Raw genomic sequence first — 18,523 nt, forward strand, 5'->3', positions numbered from 1 at the left:
TGGGTCTTTCCCCAAGTTGTGACGTTTATCACGGTGAGGATTTATTAGCCTAACCCGTGAGAAATTAGTAATGTGCACAATACCCCACTAGCCAGTGATTTAAGATAACCACGACTTAATCCCTGTAATTATAACCTTTGAAAATACTTTGGAGTATTGTAAAACAGTTGATAAAAAGAGAATGACTCACATTGCAGATTTATGCGGGCAGAGTTTAGCCTACTGATTAGCCTGATAACCTAATTTAAATAATAATGCACACGAACTAGGTCAGTAACTAATACAGCATTTACGATAACTCACGAGATTAAACCCTCACGAAGAATGACAAAGTGCAATACTTAAACATCCATCGAATTAACGATGAATGACAAAGTATAACCCTAATTTGAACAACACTTAAACATTCATCGGATAGTTTAATCGATCGGACATTAAATCGTAATAGCGATCGAGTTATTACCCTGTTGGTGTGGCAGCGTTTCGTGTTCGTATGTGTTTTGAAGTAAAAAGTGTATAACTCAGTGTATGAAGCAAAATTTAACGTCGAAACAGGCAAACAGTTCAAGTCCCAAGCCCCTGCATTTATAGCCTGAATGGGAGCCTCCTATGTGTCGCGACAGGATCCTCCGCTCCTGTCGCGTATCTCAGGGCAATCAAATGTAGGCTAGGGTAGGCTTGTCACTAATGTAGGCCTGCTGAGTTGATAGTTCGAGAATTTTCAATTTAGACAACAAATTGTGATGATAATCGTCAATTAGGGTTTACCCCCTTTGAGTTTTAGGGGTCCTGATCCTGATTCTGATTATTCTGAAAATTTTAGGGGTTATGCAGGATTACTTGGGGGTCTCAATTAGGGTTTCCTATTGGGCAAAATAAAATAAGAAATAATACTTTTAATGAGAGTTGTTACATCCTCCCCACCTTAATAAAAATCTCATCCTCGAGATTTACTGGAACAGGTAGGGATATTTTCGCTTCATCTCTGATTCCAGCTCCCAAGTGTATTCAGGTCCTCTTTTCGAATCCCACTTGACTTTGACCAGCACGAGTCGTTTGTGTTTGAGAAACTTGATCTTTCTATCCTCTATCTGTAGTGGTTTCTCCACAAATTTCAATTTTTCATTTGCCTCTATATCTTGAAGAGGTACTACCAGGGATTCGTCAGATAGACATTTCTTGAGGTTGGATACATGAAATACATCATGTACTCCAGCTAACTCTTCTGGTAGTTGTAAACGATAAGCAACTGGTCCTATTCGTTGGATTACGGGAAATGGTCCTACGTACCTTGGACTCAGCTTTCCTTTCTTACCGAACCGTACTACTCCATTCCAAGGAGAAACTTTCAAGAGTACCTTGTCTCCAACTTGAAACTCTAGTGGCTTGCGTCGATTGTCAGCATAGCTCTTTTGGCGATCTCGAGCAGCCTTCAGACTTTCCTTGATCTGAGTGATCTTGTCGGTAGTTTCTTGTACAATTTCAGGACCTGATAATTGACTTTCTCCTATTTCTGCCCAACAAACTGGAGTTCTACACTTGCGTCCATAAAGTGCTTCAAATGGGGCAGCTTCAATGCTTGAATGATAACTATTGTTATAGGAGAATTCGATTAAAGATAGGTGATCGTCCCAGTTTCCACCAAAATCTATCACACATGCTCGGAGCATATCTTCCAGGGTTTGTATCATTCTTTCACTTTGTCCGTCTGTTTGTGGATGATATGCAGTACTTAAATTTAGTCGGGTTCCCATTGCTTCCTGGAAGCTTGTCCAGAAATGGGAAGTGAAACGACTATCCCGATCCGATACAATGGAGAGTGGAACTCCATGTAAGGATACTACTTCATCTACATACAACTTGGCTAACCTTTCCATACTAAAGGTTTCTTTCATGGGTAGATAATGAGCTGATTTGGTTATTCTATCTATAATTACCCAAATCGCATCATTACCTTTTCTGGTTTTGGGTAACTTAGTAACAAAGTCCATTGTTATAAGTTCCCATTTCCATACAGGCATTTCTAAATGTTGTAGTAGACCCGAAGGTTTCTGATGTTCTGCCTTAACTTGTGAACAAGTAAGACACTTGGAAACATACCTAGCTATGTCTTTTTTCATTCCTATCCACCAGAAGTTATTCTTTGAATCTTTGTACATTTTATTGTTACCAGGATGCATGGTATACCTAGATTTATGGGCTTCCTCTAAAATCTTATTTCATAATTCTCCTTGCTTAGGTACCCAAATTCTTTTCTTATGGAATCTCCAAACTTCATCATTTCCTTGCTCTAACTCTTTTATTCGTCCTTTCATTCCTTCAACATCGTTTTCGATTGCTGTTTCTTGAACTTTCTTTAGTTGTTCCATTAAATCTAATTGCAGATTTAATCTAAGAGCACGAACTCTTCGTTGTTTCTCATGATACTTACGACTTAAAGCATCTGCGACTACGTTTGCTTTTCCTTCATGATATTGAATATCACAGTCGTAGTCACTTAGGATTTCCATCCATCTTCTTTGCCTCATGTTTAATTCTTTTTGCCCAAATATGTATCTTAAACTCTTGTGATCCGTATAGACAGTAAACTTACTTCCATATAGATAATGTCTCCAAATTTTAAGGGCAAAAATTATGGCTCCTAATTCTAGGTCATGAGTTGTATAGTTTTCCTCGTGCTTTTTCAATTGTCTTGAGGTATACGCAATTACCTTTTTGCGTTGCATTAGCACACATCCTAATCCAAGCTTTGAAGCGTCACAGTATACTTCAAAATCTTCCGTTCCTTCTGGCAAGGCTAGAATTGGAGCATTTGTTAACTTTTGCTTTAAAATCTTAAAAGCCTCTTCTTGCCTAGGTCCATTCAAACTTAACTGCTTTACAGGTCAGCTTAGTCAATGGCACGGCTATTTTAGAAAAATCTTTAATGGATCGCCTATAATATCCGGCTAACCCTAGAAAACTTCTAACTTCCGTAGCTGATTGTGGAGCCTTCCATTTGGTGATTGCTTGTATTTTGGAGGGATCTACGTGAATACCTTCATGGTTCACCATGTGTCCTAAAAATTGCACCTCTTGTAGCCAAAATTCACACTTCGAGAATTTGGCGTAAAGCTTTTCCTTTCTTAACAAAGTTAAGAGTGCATGCAGGTGCTCACAATGCTCGTCCTGGCTTTTGGAATAAATAAGTATATCGTCGATAAAAACAATTACAAATTTATCCAAGTACAGTTTACAGATCCTATTCATCATGTCCATGAATGCCGCAGGTGCATTTGTTAGTCCGAAGGGCATGACTGTAAACTCGTAATGACCATACCTAGTTCTGAAAGCAGTTTTAGGTATGTCTTCTCTTTGTACTTTCAACTGATGGCATCCGGAGCGTAAGTCAATCTTAGAAAAATACCTAGCTCCCTGGAGTTGGTAAAAAAGATCATCAATCCTAGGTAATGGGTATCAATTCTTAATTGTAACCTTATTCAATTCTTTATAATCAATACATATTCTCATTGACCCATCTTTCTTTTTCACAAACAATACTGGTGCTCCCCATGGGGATGAACTAGGTTGTATAAAACCTTTACTTAGTAATTCATCTAATTGCTTTTTCAGTTCTAGCATTTCTGTGGGTGCTAACCGATAAGGTGCCTTAGCTATCGGTGTAGTTCTAGGAATTAGATGAATCCTAAATTCTACTTCCCTGTCAGGTGGTAATCCGGGTAATTCTTCTGGGAATACATCAGGGTATTCTGAGACTACTGGGATTTCCTTATGTTCCTTATTTTTCGTGTTAATGATTACTGAAATCATATACACTACTTCTTGTTTTCTTGAATAACTGGCCAACTTCATTACTGAAATAAATTTCAGTGGCTTTCGTGGTTTATCTCTTGTAATTGAAATTACTTCTCCTGTGGGGGTACTAATTTCTACGGAATTCTTGTCACAAAGGATTCGAGCATGGTTGGCTACTAACCAATCCATTCCTAACACTACATCGAATCCGGCTAAATTCATAGGTAACAGGTTTGCAGAAAATTTATGGCCTAAGAGTTCTATTTTTCCTTCTCCCAAAACCTTATTTATGTTAACAGAATTTCCATCTGCCGTTTTGATTGTAAAAATCTGCCTAAGATTGGTTAAGGGTAATTTAAGAGCTTGACAAAATGAAGTATTTATAAAACTTTGGTTTGCACCAGAGTCAAATAATACTTTTGCATATACGTTGTGCACTAGGAACGTACCAGCTATCACATCTGGAATGAGTTCTGCTTCTTGAGTGGTCAGCTGGAATGCTTTGGCATTCTTCTTAGTAACTCTGTCGGCCGTCTTGGCTTTGTTGTCTGCTGGTTTGACCAACTTTGGGCAATCTGGCCTAAGATGTCTAGTTTCTCCACAATTATAGCAGACCATGGCTTTCTTCTTCCTGCAATCTTCTTCGTGATGCCCTGGAATTTTACAGAAATTGTAGTACCCCTTGCATTTTCCAAAATGCTTCCTTTTACATGCATTGCAAAATGGAACAGTGGAAGATTGCCAAGTTCCTTTTCTCCGAAAATTATTACGGTTACCCACACGGAATCCTTGGGTAATCTTCTGGGCTACTTCCTTTTTCCGATTTTCTTCACTTGTGCGTACCAGTTCGTCAGTTAGAGTGTTAGCTAATTCTACCGCATCGTCAATAGTGCGAGGTCTCGCAGCTTTAACGATATTACGGATTTCGCCAATCAATCCCCAAGTATAGTGGGAAATAAGCACCGGTTCTGGCGAAGCCAGGGTTGGTACCACTCTCGCTTATTCGAAGAATGTTGAAGTATATCCTCGACAGTCTATACCTACCATCCGATGGTTCAGAAATTTATTTGCCATTTGTTCCTTTTCATATTCAGGACAGAATTTTCTTTCCATTAGCTGCTTAAATTCCTCCCAATTCATGGCATAGGCCATATTTCTTCCTTTGGCTCGAGGTACCGTATTCCACCATTCTAGCGCCCCTTCTTTAAAAAGATGCGAAGCATACATGACCTTGTCTTCCTCAGCACATTTACTTATCATAATTACTGCTTCGGTTTTCTCCAACCAACGCAGTGTCGCAGTCGCCCCTTCATTTCCTGCAAATTCAGCTGGTTTACAAGCAAGAAATTCTTTGTAAGTGCAATCAGGCGTTGCAGCTTTCATTTTTTTAAGGAGTGGGGCCTGCCGTGGATCATTATCATGATTAGTATGGTTGCCTCCTCCATTTACGCTATTACTGAAGTTATCTTCTTGAGTACGTTTACTAGGAATAATTTGTTGAGGTTCAACAGGTTTCTGGGCAGCAGCCAGAATTGCTGGAATAGGATTGGTTATCCCCTGAGCAATGATATTCTCGATATCTTGCCTAGTCATAAATTGACCTTCCTGATTTTCCTCTGATTGGTTAACTTCGTTAACTGGTTCATTACTAGCGTTTGCCATCTGATAATTAATTTATATAAATAATTAGCATAAAATAATTAATGAACCAAATATAACAAAACAATTTCATATCATCACACAATTTCTACAACAACACATGTGTAGCCAAAATTGTCGATTTCTCGACTTCCATTTCTTTTTATATCATATTAGGCATCCGTACACACTGTTATCTTACACAAGTTTTATTTTTAGTCATTTTACAAGATTTATATTTTTATTACTATTATTATTATTATTATACAAACACAGCCTTCCAACCACACTATCCCTTGTCAACTGGCATTTTAGAAGCGACGTTCCCTCTCGTCGTACTTCCAGGAGATTTGTTCTCCTACCTCACGGATCCTATTCCCTGCAGTCACCAGCTCCTCGCCAAAATGGCGGAGTTCCGCTAAATTTTCATTACTCATTGGCGGGTTTGGTGCAGGTTCTGCGTTAAATTGAGGGAAAAAGGTATAAGGATTATTAAGGAGGTGATGTGTATAAAATGCAACATATAAATTACATCAAATGAGGCATCAAACTAACCCTTTTTAAGTACTACTGTTGGAAAAAGTGTGCTTTTGTCTTCCTTTTGTATTTTCAGGGTTAAAAGAGCTTAAACGAACAAAAGAAAAGGAAGAAACGTGGCATGCCCAACTCCTCGACAAAATCTCCCAAAGCAAAAACAAGAAGAAAGCTGAGCATGGGGCTGTGCCCAACTGAGCATGGGGCTGTGCCCAGCTGAACACGGGGCGTGTCCAGCTCAACATGGGGCGTGTCCAGCTCAACACGGGGCGTGCCCAGCGAACACGGGGTCATGGTCAGCCTTGGCACAAAAGACAAACCTGTAGAAGCTTCTATTCCCACCACGGGGCCGTGCCCAGCGGACACGGGGGCGTGGTTAAACTTCCTGCAGGCGCATTTATTGTAATTGCGAATTACAATTAATGAAGAGAGAGACAAAGTTGGACACGGGGCCGTGCCCAGCGAACACGGGGCCGTGCCCAGGCTCCTGTTCAGCCTATAAATAGGAGTGTTTGGAGCTCTTACAACTCATCCCTTGGCACACCACCTCTCTCACACTTCACCCACCACCCACCACCATCACAACACCATCATCCACCACCATCATCCATTGTCCATCATAGAGTGTGTGAGTCGTCTCGGGGTCCAAGATTGATCGTAAGAGTTCTTGACAATCAAAGGCCATGTTTGCCTAAGTCTCTTACATCACTTGGTGAAGACAAGTGTTTAGTTTAATACTTTTTATTTTTAATCTTTTGCACTTTTTAATTGGTTTTGTATTGATGACTTTAATTACTAGTTTCTCATGTTGAAGGTGATTCTTCCTTATCGTTTGTCCGTGGTGTCTTGGCATTATTTTACTGTCTATATAAAATACAAGATTTTCACCATTCATATCTCCACGGTCTATATGAAGATATGTTGGCTACCTGGTCGGGGGTTAAGGGAACGGTTTGGTAAGAGTCTTGCCATTGTTCAGTGTATAGATCCTGCAAAGGACCTGGGTCAAATTTAGTAGGACCTCCTTCAATACCCAAAGGTATTGGATGGCGCGGGACCAAACTCTTTGATCCCCTCATAAGTTAAACTACTATTAAAACATTAACCTAGCTACTTAGGACTGTATCCCTGCTGACTCAGACTACTTAGCTGAGGGTAACGTCGCCTTCAAAAGAGGGGCCTACCACATTATGCATTAATAACTTAATTAATTATCTTTCAATAATCCGACCCTTTAGGATTGTATCCTTGCTGACTCAAACTACTGGGTTGAGGGCAATGTCGCCTTCAAAAGAGGGGCCTACTACAATAACTAAGATAATCTCATAAACAAGTGCAAAAGTGCGAAAATAATCAAAGGTTACACTACAGACGAGTCGGATCCAAGTGATTCATCTTGTCTATCTGTTTTTTTTTTATTTTATTTTTCAGCATTTTAGTTAGTTTTATTTTCTTAGTTAAAAATCTTTTTCTAACATTTTGATTTGATTAGACGTTGAGGATAAGCCGGTAGTAAAAGCTCTTGTGTCCTTGGACGACCTCGGTATCTTACCAACACTATACTACGTCCACGATGGGTGCACTTGCCCATATGTGTGTTTAGTGTTAGTAATATCGTGTTTTATAAATTTAAAACTTGGCTAACAGTGTAAAAACGGCTTAAAATGTACATCTAAAATATAACACACTTCACGCACATCAAGTTTTTGGCGCCGTTGCCGGGGACACAAGGATTTTAAGAAAGCTTAAAATCGACGGCCTAATCTGTTTTTCAAAACCTTTTTAAACCGCGCGCACATTTTTCTGCATTTTAGTTTAGTTTGCATTTACAGTAGCCTGAACACGGGGCCATGCTGCATATTTTTCATCAAACGCCCAGATACAAAGTCTGAACACGGGGTCGTGCTCACTGAACACGCCCCCGTGCTCAACGAGACCAGTAACTTTTATCAAAACGCCCAGATACAGACCCTGAACACGGGGCCGTGTCCAACCTCTGTTTCCGTCTTTATTTTCTGTTTTCTGGTCCCGAGACTCAGTTGTGGTCTGTTGAGTGATCTCCATGGATCAATACTCAGGAGGCTACAACTACACCTATGAGGAAGATGATTACATGAGAGACTATTGCACTAATTGTGGAAACCCGCACCCGGTACAATATTGTAACTTATTTCAACCATCCACTTCATACAACTATTATGAGGAGCTCAGGTACGAGCCATCGACTTCATACACATCCTATGAAGACCAAAGGTATGAACCTTCCCCCTCATACTCATATTTTGATGAACCAAGGTATGAGCCTTCATACTCATACTTTGAAGAGTCAAGATATGAGCCAACACCTTCATACACTTATTATGAGGAACCATGGCGTGAACAACCCACCTCATATGAGTACTATGAAGAACAAAATTACGACCCTTATCCATCATATGCTTACAATGAAGAACAATGGTATTAACCATCTACTTCATATGAGTACTATGAGGAACCAAGGATCGAACAACCGGATTCAAGCTTTGAGGATCCCGATCCTTTCTCTATCACCGAAGTGACCGATAGGATATTAGAACATATTAAAATTATCGAACGGTGCATAAAAGAATCTCGCGCAAGGGAAGAGGAGTCCCGCGCAAGAAAAGAATTAAATAAAGAAACAATAGTTGAAGAGTTAAAAATGGAAGAACAAATAAGTGAAAAACCGACACATGAGCTAAACAACGAAAAAGGTGAGGCCGATAACGTTAAAATTCAAGAAGAGTCTAATTTTGAAGAAATTAATCTCTTGTCACCTTCTTTTGAAAATCATTGTTTAGTACCCACTCATGCTAAGTTTTTAAAAGAGTTAAACACTAACACTAAAATTGAAGAAATGGTAAGTGTTAAGTTAACTAATGATCAAACTTCGCTAATAAAAGAAGACCCTTTTGAAATTAACATTACACCGGTTCCATGTTTCTTTCAAAACTCCTTTATTAGTAATATCACCATTGATTAAGATCTTTGTGTTAACATAATGCCTAACTACATTTTCGAAAAATTAAGTATTAGTGATTTTTCTCCACTTCAAATACCCATTTTCTATCCGATTGGAAAGTAATAAAATCAATCGGTGTAGTTGAGGATGTCTTGGTTCAAACAAATCAAATGGTAATTCCAACCGACTTTGTCATCCTCGATGACGCTCCTCTAGTGTTGGGACGACCTTTTGTAAAAACACACGAAGCTTTGAAAAACCGGAGGTACAATAATCTATCTATTCAATTAGGGGCATTTAAAAAGAGTATCGATCTTGAGCGATCAATGAAATATCCATTCGGCAATAACGACCCCCTAATTGAAGATGAGCCAGAACCACCTGATAAGGTGGGTCTAGCGAAGGACCCTTATAAACGTGGCGCACCACGGAGGCATTCCGCGGAACTATCCTTAGTTTTAGTTTAGATTAACTTTTATATTTTCTAGTTTAGTTTTAATTTTAAGGAATAAAACACACTCGGGATGGTGAAGGATACTAAGGGAAGCTTGAACCAACACTTCATGCACAAAAACGAAGCCTCCCGATAATTTTTCTTCATTACAGCAAGTTCAGCACGGGGCCGTGCTCACCCAACATGTGACACCTGTGTCACCGCGACCATCAAACAAATACCAAGCCGATGAAATATTGTATTTCATACTTGGGATCTTGTATAAATATGTGTATGTTTTGCACATATCAATTATTGTTCAATTTCAAACTCTACATTGCTTTCTAGAGCATTATACGCAAACTGGTGCGTAAACGTACTCAGTTTAATGCGACAAATGCTCCGGAACATCAACATATACTCAACATACCCTAAATAACCTTTACATAACTTAGAAATAAGTTTTGAAGGCTTGGGTATAGCAAAAACAAGTTAATTCGCTTACAGGGACTAAACTTGACAAACTGCGAAAGTATGCCAATTTGAACTGTAACGAACATTCCGGAACATGTTCATAAGTTAAACATACCCTAAATATCCTCTACATAGCTTAGAAATAGGCTTTGAGGTGTTTGGTATGCTAAAACAAACTTTTGGATCATTCAGGGACTAAAAGTGTCAAAAAGTGCACAAGTTTGCACTTTCGCGCATAACTTACGTTCTGAATACATCCGGACATCCAAAAATTTATGTAAGCATCCTTATATTATGCCTTAGTGTTGGGCATGAGAAAAATCCATTCGTCGCGTCATTTGGATCGTCTTTCGCGCTTATGCGCATTCCGTCGTAATTAAGCGAACATCGCAATCGTACGGCCAAACAAACCGACATCCGAAATATTTTTGAGCATATTTCATGTCCCCTACACTTTAACTTCATCTTAGAGCCTTGAAATGAGGTTAACGGGGCTTAAACGTGCCAAAAATGGGCCAAAATACGTGTTTCTGAAGTGCAGGGACCAAAATTGTAAATTCTGATCTGGGAACCTTAGGCGGGGCGCGTAAGGATTTACCAAATCCTTACGCGGGGCGCGTGAGACTGTCAGACAGAAAAATCTTTGCATTTAATGCAGTTTGGCCTTTCGTTCGATCAAGGGGCAAAGCCCTTTCACCCAATCAGGAGCCAAGGGCCAAGTTCTGACTTACCACAAGAATTTGACAAGTGTACGCTCGAGATCGCGGCACGATATTCGATAAACGATCCTAACGGTTCCACTTTTCCTATAAATACCCCCCCCCTTTGTTCCAAAAACCCACAAAATCTGATCTTAAGGCTCTAAGTTGGAACCATTGTTCCATACCTGAGCTATTTGATCTAGATTAGCACTCGGGGACCTTCCGTAAGTCTTCTTTCGCTCTTTTATCGCTTTTCGAGTCCGAAAGTCAACATTTTGTTGACTTTCTGCATTGACCAGCTTATGGTCGATGCGAAGTTCATGGAACTTCATAACGTGAGCGTGATCACGATGGTTATAGTCCGTAGTGACTATACCTACTGATCACCACGTTAACTAGGCTCAGTGACGGGTCGTAGTTTCGGCCAAAATGTGCATTCTTGCATATTTTGTAACCAAACTACTCGTGAGCATCAAAGCCGTTTGTTTTGATGTCAAACCTATTTTCTAAACTTAGTTAAGCATGTTCTAACATGCTTAGCTCGTCACTTTTAGTTTAGTGCTTATACAGGGTCGTAAGGTAAGCGATCTAAACCATCGCTTATACTTTCGAACCCGACCCATTTGGTCGATCTTTAGGATCCGACCAAACACATTAGGTGACCATAGCTATAACCTTCCGAGGTTATACCTTGTGGTCACGATGTTAGGCGTTCCAGACGCGTTCTACGCGAACGACGCGTTAGGGTAGCCTAAGCTACCTAAACGAGTCATGATGGGGCGTAAGCACTTAGGTTAGGTTTCATTTTAGTATGTAGGCTTTGTTAAACCATATTACACGAGTCTCCATACTCGTTTGGTTTACGAACCCGCATACTATCCGACCCTCCGATTTTGGTCCGGTATATTATTATAGCTACCTATTAGGTGCCGTTTGATATCCCGTGACCTCTAGCATTATCTGGTTATTATACAAGGAATTCAAAGCAATCTCAGGTGAGTACATTGAACCCCTCTTTTACTGTTTTCCAAACTGTTTTGGGGTGAAACACATGTGCCTACTTGCTACTTTTATGCTTTCCGGTTTTCACATCATATACTACTATGTTCGATAGTACATATATAATACATGATTTCATTGTGTTTATGCTATGTATGCCCATTGTGTGCGTACTTAGTACATTGCTATACATTTCATGCTACGTACGCCCATTGTGTGCATACGTAGTACATTGTTTCACATTGCATTACTGTTGCATATGCTCATCCAGCATATGAACACATTACACTACATTTTGAACCGTTGTATTCTACAATACATTTCATGCTACGTACGCCCATTGTGTGCATACGTAGTACATTGTTTCACATTGCATTACTGTTGTATATGCTCATCCAGCATATGAACACATTACACTACATTTTGAACCGTTGTACTCTACAATACATTTCATGCTACGTACGCCCATTGTGTGCATACGTAGTACATTGTTTCACATTGCATTTCTGTTGCATATGCTCATCCAGCATATGAACACATTACACTACATTTTGAACCATTGTAACCATTTGACTATGTGAACCGTCTTACCCCTTTGATTTCATGAACCGTCTGTAACCATTGAACCGTGTAAACCAGTTGTATCCATTGACATGATTTACAGTTGACAATAGACATTTGACTATACATAAACATTTCTTCCGTTGTTAAACATTTCATCTTGATGGTTTGGTTTGAGTAAATGATTAAGTAACGAGGCGTGTGTAATATGATACAAGCATGGTGGATACGCCGCTGGTACTTCCTATATATAAGTGTTTGTATGGTATTACATATCGTAGCGTTATTTGAATCATTTCAATTCAAGACATATGACATTTTATACAAACAACACACTTTTCACGAGACATTGTTTTACAAACGACTTATCTTATACAAACTCATTTTTACATGGTTATCCGTTTAACCATACAGTGTTCTCATATTTATACATATCATTTGATCTTACCGTTTTTCAAATGATTTACAAGACAAAGCAAAATACGAGGTTCATGACTAAACATTTTCTCAAACTCAAGTCATGAATTCCGTTTTCACAAAACCAATGTATCTCACAGGCATTTTTATGCTGACATACCTATTTTCACATGTGTTTTCAGGAGATGATGCATAGGACTTATCAAGACATACTTAGGCGGACCTGTGCCTTAGTGACTTAAAACGAGACAAGAACTAGTTAATTTATGTTATGTACACTTTGATTCTTGTTCAGACAATGTAAACTTTCATGTTTGATTTATAAAACGAAACTTCATTTGCCATGGATTTGAAACAATTGATTCTGTTACAACACTCCCCGACGTTTCCGCCACGTTTTGTATGTTCTACGTGGTCGGGGTGTGACAGAAAAGATGGTATCAGAGCCAATGGTTATAGGGAATTAGGTTATTAGTAATGCTTTGACCTAGTCTATAACCTTCCTAGGAACCTAACGCGAGTTTACTTGCGTTTAGTCACAAAACAATACTGTCACCTACCCTTAGGCGACGACCACAACAAGAACATAAATTTCAAAACCGCCTTGAAAGCTAATCATCTGTTCTAGGATGATTGATTACTAGGTTTTGAACCCCTTTGAATTTTCAAAACTCCCGTCAAAGTTTTGGGTCCTAAATAGTGTGAACACGTGCGAACTGGAAGGGTGAATGCCTGTACCCTGGGTTTTCTGTCTAAGGTTAGAGTGTTCGTACAAATCCGCATAATCGGACCAGTCACTCCTACCTGGGAACTCTTGGGGTGAGTGTCCACTTATAGGCGAGCATGTCTTCGCGATACACTGTGAGGATCTATTTGCTTTGATTCAGCCCTGGTGTTGTTTGTTTGCTTCATGATTCAAACAAGTGACCATCACCCGTGATTATGGTCAGTGATTGTAACATCCTATTCTTACCCAATACCATTTTATTTGTTTCCTTTCATGCTTTCCTCTTTTAGAATGCCTCCTCGACGCGAACACCAGATAGCAACTGCCGAGCTGGCAGAAATTATTGCGTAGCAGATGGCTGCTCAATTCCCAAATCTCCTTGCTCAATGGAACCAAGCCAACAACTACAACAATGGTACATGCAATTTCAAGAACTTTAACTCGGCTAAACCACTCAAGTTTAGTGGTTCTGAGGGAGCAACTGGGCTTCTCCAATGGTTCGAGAGCATCGAGAATACCTTTCGCCACGTGCAGTGTCCGGAAAATCGCAAGGTCGAGTTTTCTTCGAGTGTGTTTCAGAAGAGGGCTCTTACATGGTGGAACGGGGTAATGAGAGACCGTGGTGCAGATGTTGCTCTAGCACAAACATAGGCTGAACTGAGAGCACTTATGATGAGAGAGTTTTGTCCTCGTCATGAACAACGAGCGTTGGAGAAGGAGTTTGATGATTTGAAACAAGATAGTGGCGAACACAGGGCATATACTGATAGGTTTGAGGAGTTGAGTCTACTTTGCCCGACTATGGTCGCCCCACTCGACAAGGCTATCGAAAGGTACATCGACGGCCTGCCTGACTCGGTACAAGACATTGTCACTGGTAGCAACCCTACCACACTCCGTCAGGCCATTGAGCTATCTGCAACCTTGACTGAATCGCAGATCAGAAAGCATAAACTTTTTCGAAAAGGTAACAAGAAATCGGCCGGGGAATCGAACCCAATCGAGGAATCAAAGACCATGGATGAACAGACTGAATCTCCTAAGAAGTCAAGGAAGCGAAAGGCTTCTCAGAACTTCGCCGTGGTCGCTCATAATGGTCAAGCCGTCCCCAACCAACCAGCTCAACCCCCTGCTAGAAAACCATACAATGGAACTGCACCCTTGTGCAACCAATGTAGCCTCCATCATCACGCCAATGTACAGTGCCGCAAATGCCAAACTTGTGGACTCATAGGCCATACAACAAGAATCCGCCCAGCTGCAGCTGCACCAAACCAAGCTGGCAACAATCCCGCTCAAGGTCGTTTCCTACCAGGTTCTTGTTTCAACTGTGGCGAGATGGGTCATTTCCGAAGAAATTGTCCAAAGCTTGCTAATGCAAATCCAGCACAAGGATGATCACCCGACTGACTAGAAGACAACATCGTTTAGAAATAATCATGTCTTATGTATTAAGTTTCTTTTGTTGTCAAGATCCAAGGAACAGTTGATATCGTTGTTTATAAATAAATCTTTCATTTACATTGCAATGTATTTCGATGGTTGCATGTATAAACGACATATCCCTTGCAATACCGACAATCAAGGAACCGTATTCCTTGAAGAACAAACTACCCCCAAAATTCTCCCATTCTATAATCGCTTGCGTCTTCCACGGAATTCCTAAGTGCCCGTTTATTCTAAGGAAACGAAGTACAAGGCGCAGGTTACAACACAAGACGAATACCCAAGGTACCACTATAAATCCTTAATAGGGTACCTAGGAATTTCCCGTAAGTCTTTAATTGTTGTATACCTTCATTCGAATGTGGTGATTCCTTGTAATCAAAAATCGAATTTTGGGAGATCTTTCTATCTTCTCAGATAGATTCCAGTGAACATTGAGATCCGTCGACAGGTTTCCATATCCGTATTCAATCGATAACAAGTTAATAACAAATTATGATCAAATTAAACAATTATGTGACTATGTGCTTATGTGTTTCCTTATGTATTGTTGTGTGATCCAAATTATGTTATCCAAATCTTCGTAGAATCTTACATATCCGTGTACAAGAGATTCATAGTAGGATGCCCAAAGGTATTACTTAAAATCCTCAATGGACTTCTATGTTATAGTTAAGTCCCTCGGATTATAAAGTACTACTTCATAATTAGACCCCTTGAGTGGTCTAGCTAAACAGATTCATCCAAAAATCTGGTTAGGGATATCATGTGATGATATAGCTGAAAGGACTCCTTGGTGGCCTAACCAAGAGGATCCCCTGTCGACCTAATTAAAAGGAACCGATGGAAGTCTAGTCACCCTCGTCACAAGTTTGATATCCTTCCCCAAAACATTACAAAACAAACTGTGCGGACTGTGCAAGGGATTACGTAATTATGGATGCATACATAATTATGGAATTTAGTGCACAGAAATCACAGCAAGTTCTGTCATGTGTCTAGAGTTAACCCTATTCATTTCCAATTCTGATGAAGCATCCGTTGAGGAAAAATGAACTAGCTATTCATTTTTCACTTCTGAAGAATATCCGTTGAGGAAATGAATATCCGTTTATCCTTCGTTTCCAAATCTGAAGAATACCCGTCGAGGAAAATGACTCTGTTTGTTCATTTTCGTTCTGAAGATTTATCCGTTGAGGAAATGAATATCCGTTTATCCTTCATTTCCAAATCTGAAGAATACCCGTTGAAGATGACCCCGTTTGTTCATTTTCGTTTCTGAAGATTATCCGTTGAGGAAATGAATATCCGTTGTGTAATCCTTCATTTCCAACTCTGAGGAAGCAACCGTTGAAGATGACTCCGTTAGCTCATTTTCGTTTCTGAAGATTTATCCGTTGAGGAAATGAATATCCGTTGTGTAATCCTTCATTTCCAACTCTGAGGAAGCAACCGTTGAAGATGACTCCGTTAGTTCATTTTCGTTTCTGAAGATTATCCGTTGAGGAAATGAATATCCGTTGTGTAATACTTCATTTCCAACTCTGAGGAAGCAACCGTCGAAGATGACTCCGTTTGTTCATTTTCGTTTCTGAAGATTATCCGTTGAGGAAATGAATATCCGTTGTGTAATCCTTCATTTCCAATTCTGATGAAGCAACCATTGAAAATGACCCGTCTGTTCATTTTCGTTTCGGAAGAATGACCATTAAGGAAATGACAAGATATTGCCTTACATATCATTGGTGGTTATTTGGCAAATTCACAAATAGACTCCTACGAATAAATTTCGGGACGAAATTTCCTAAAGTAGGGGAGACTGTGACACCTGTGTCACCGCGACCATCAAACAAATACCAAGCCGATGAAATATTGTATTTCATACTTGGGATCTTGTATAAATATGTGTATGTTTTGCACATATCAATTATTGTTCAATTTCAAACTCTACATTGCTTTCTAGAGCATTATACGCAAACTGGTGCGTAAACGTACTCAGTTTAATGCGACAAATGCTCCGGAACATCAACATATACTCAACATACCCTAAATAACCTTTACATAACTTAGAAATAAGTTTTGAAGGCTTGGGTATAGCAAAAACAAACTTTTGGATCATTCAGGGACTAAAAGTGTCAAAAAGTGCACAAGTTTGCACTTTCGCGCATAACTTACGTTCTGAATACATCCGGACATCCAAAAATTTATGTAAGCATCCTTATATTATGCCTTAGTGTTGGGCATGAGAAAAATCCATTCGTCGCGTCATTTGGATCGTCTTTCGCGCTTATGCGCATTCCGTCGTAATTAAGCGAACATCGCAATCGTACGGCCAAACAAACCGACATCCGAAATATTTTTGAGCATATTTCATGTCCCCTACACTTTAACTTCATCTTAGAGCCTTGAAATGAGGTTAACGGGGCTTAAACGTGCCAAAAATGGGCCAAAATACGTGTTTCTGAAGTGCAGGGACCAAAATTGTAAATTCTGATCTGGGAACCTTAGGCGGGGCGCGTAAGGATTTACCAAATCCTTACGCGGGGCGCGTGAGACTGTCAGACAGAAAAATCTTTGCATTTAATGCAGTTTGGCCTTTCGTTCGATCAAGGGGCAAAGCCCTTTCACCCAATCAGGAGCCAAGGGCCAAGTTCTGACTTACCACAAGAATTTGACAAGTGTACGCTCGAGATCGCGGCACGATATTCGATAAACGATCCTAACGGTTCCACTTTTCCTATAAATACCCCCCCCCTTTGTTCCAAAAACCCACAAAATCTGATCTTAAGGCTCTAAGTTGGAACCATTGTTCCATACCTGAGCTATTTGATCTAGATTAGCACTCGGGGACCTTCCGTAAGTCTTCTTTCGCTCTTTTATCGCTTTTCGAGTCCGAAAGTCAACATTTTGTTGACTTTCTGCATTGACCAGCTTATGGTCGATGCGAAGTTCATGGAACTTCATAACGTGAGCGTGATCACGATGGTTATAGTCCGTAGTGACTATACCTACTGATCACCACGTTAACTAGGCTCAGTGACGGGTCGTAGTTTCGGCCAAAATGTGCATTCTTGCATATTTTGTAACCAAACTACTCGTGAGCATCAAAGCCGTTTGTTTTGATGTCAAACCTATTTTCTAAACTTAGTTAAGCATGTTCTAACATGCTTAGCTCGTCACTTTTAGTTTAGTGCTTATACAGGGTCGTAAGGTAAGCGATCTAAACCATCGCTTATACTTTCGAACCCGACCCATTTGGTCGATCTTTAGGATCCGACCAAACACATTAGGTGACCATAGCTATAACCTTCCGAGGTTATACCTTGTGGTCACGATGTTAGGCGTTCCAGACGCGTTCTACGCGAACGACGCGTTAGGGTAGCCTAAGCTACCTAAACGAGTCATGATGGGGCGTAAGCACTTAGGTTAGGTTTCATTTTAGTATGTAGGCTTTGTTAAACCATATTACACGAGTCTCCATACTCGTTTGGTTTACGAACCCGCATACTATCCGACCCTCCGATTTTGGTCCGGTATATTATTATAGCTACCTATTAGGTGCCGTTTGATATCCCGTGACCTCTAGCATTATCTGGTTATTATACAAGGAATTCAAAGCAATCTCAGGTGAGTACATTGAACCCCTCTTTTACTGTTTTCCAAACTGTTTTGGGGTGAAACACATGTGCCTACTTGCTACTTTTATGCTTTCCGGTTTTCACATCATATACTACTATGTTCGATAGTACATATATAATACATGATTTCATTGTGTTTATGCTATGTATGCCCATTGTGTGCGTACTTAGTACATTGCT

Source organism: Helianthus annuus, chromosome 4 (assembly GCF_002127325.2).
Source record: "Helianthus annuus cultivar XRQ/B chromosome 4, HanXRQr2.0-SUNRISE, whole genome shotgun sequence".
Classification (NCBI taxonomy): Eukaryota; Viridiplantae; Streptophyta; class Magnoliopsida; order Asterales; family Asteraceae; genus Helianthus; species Helianthus annuus.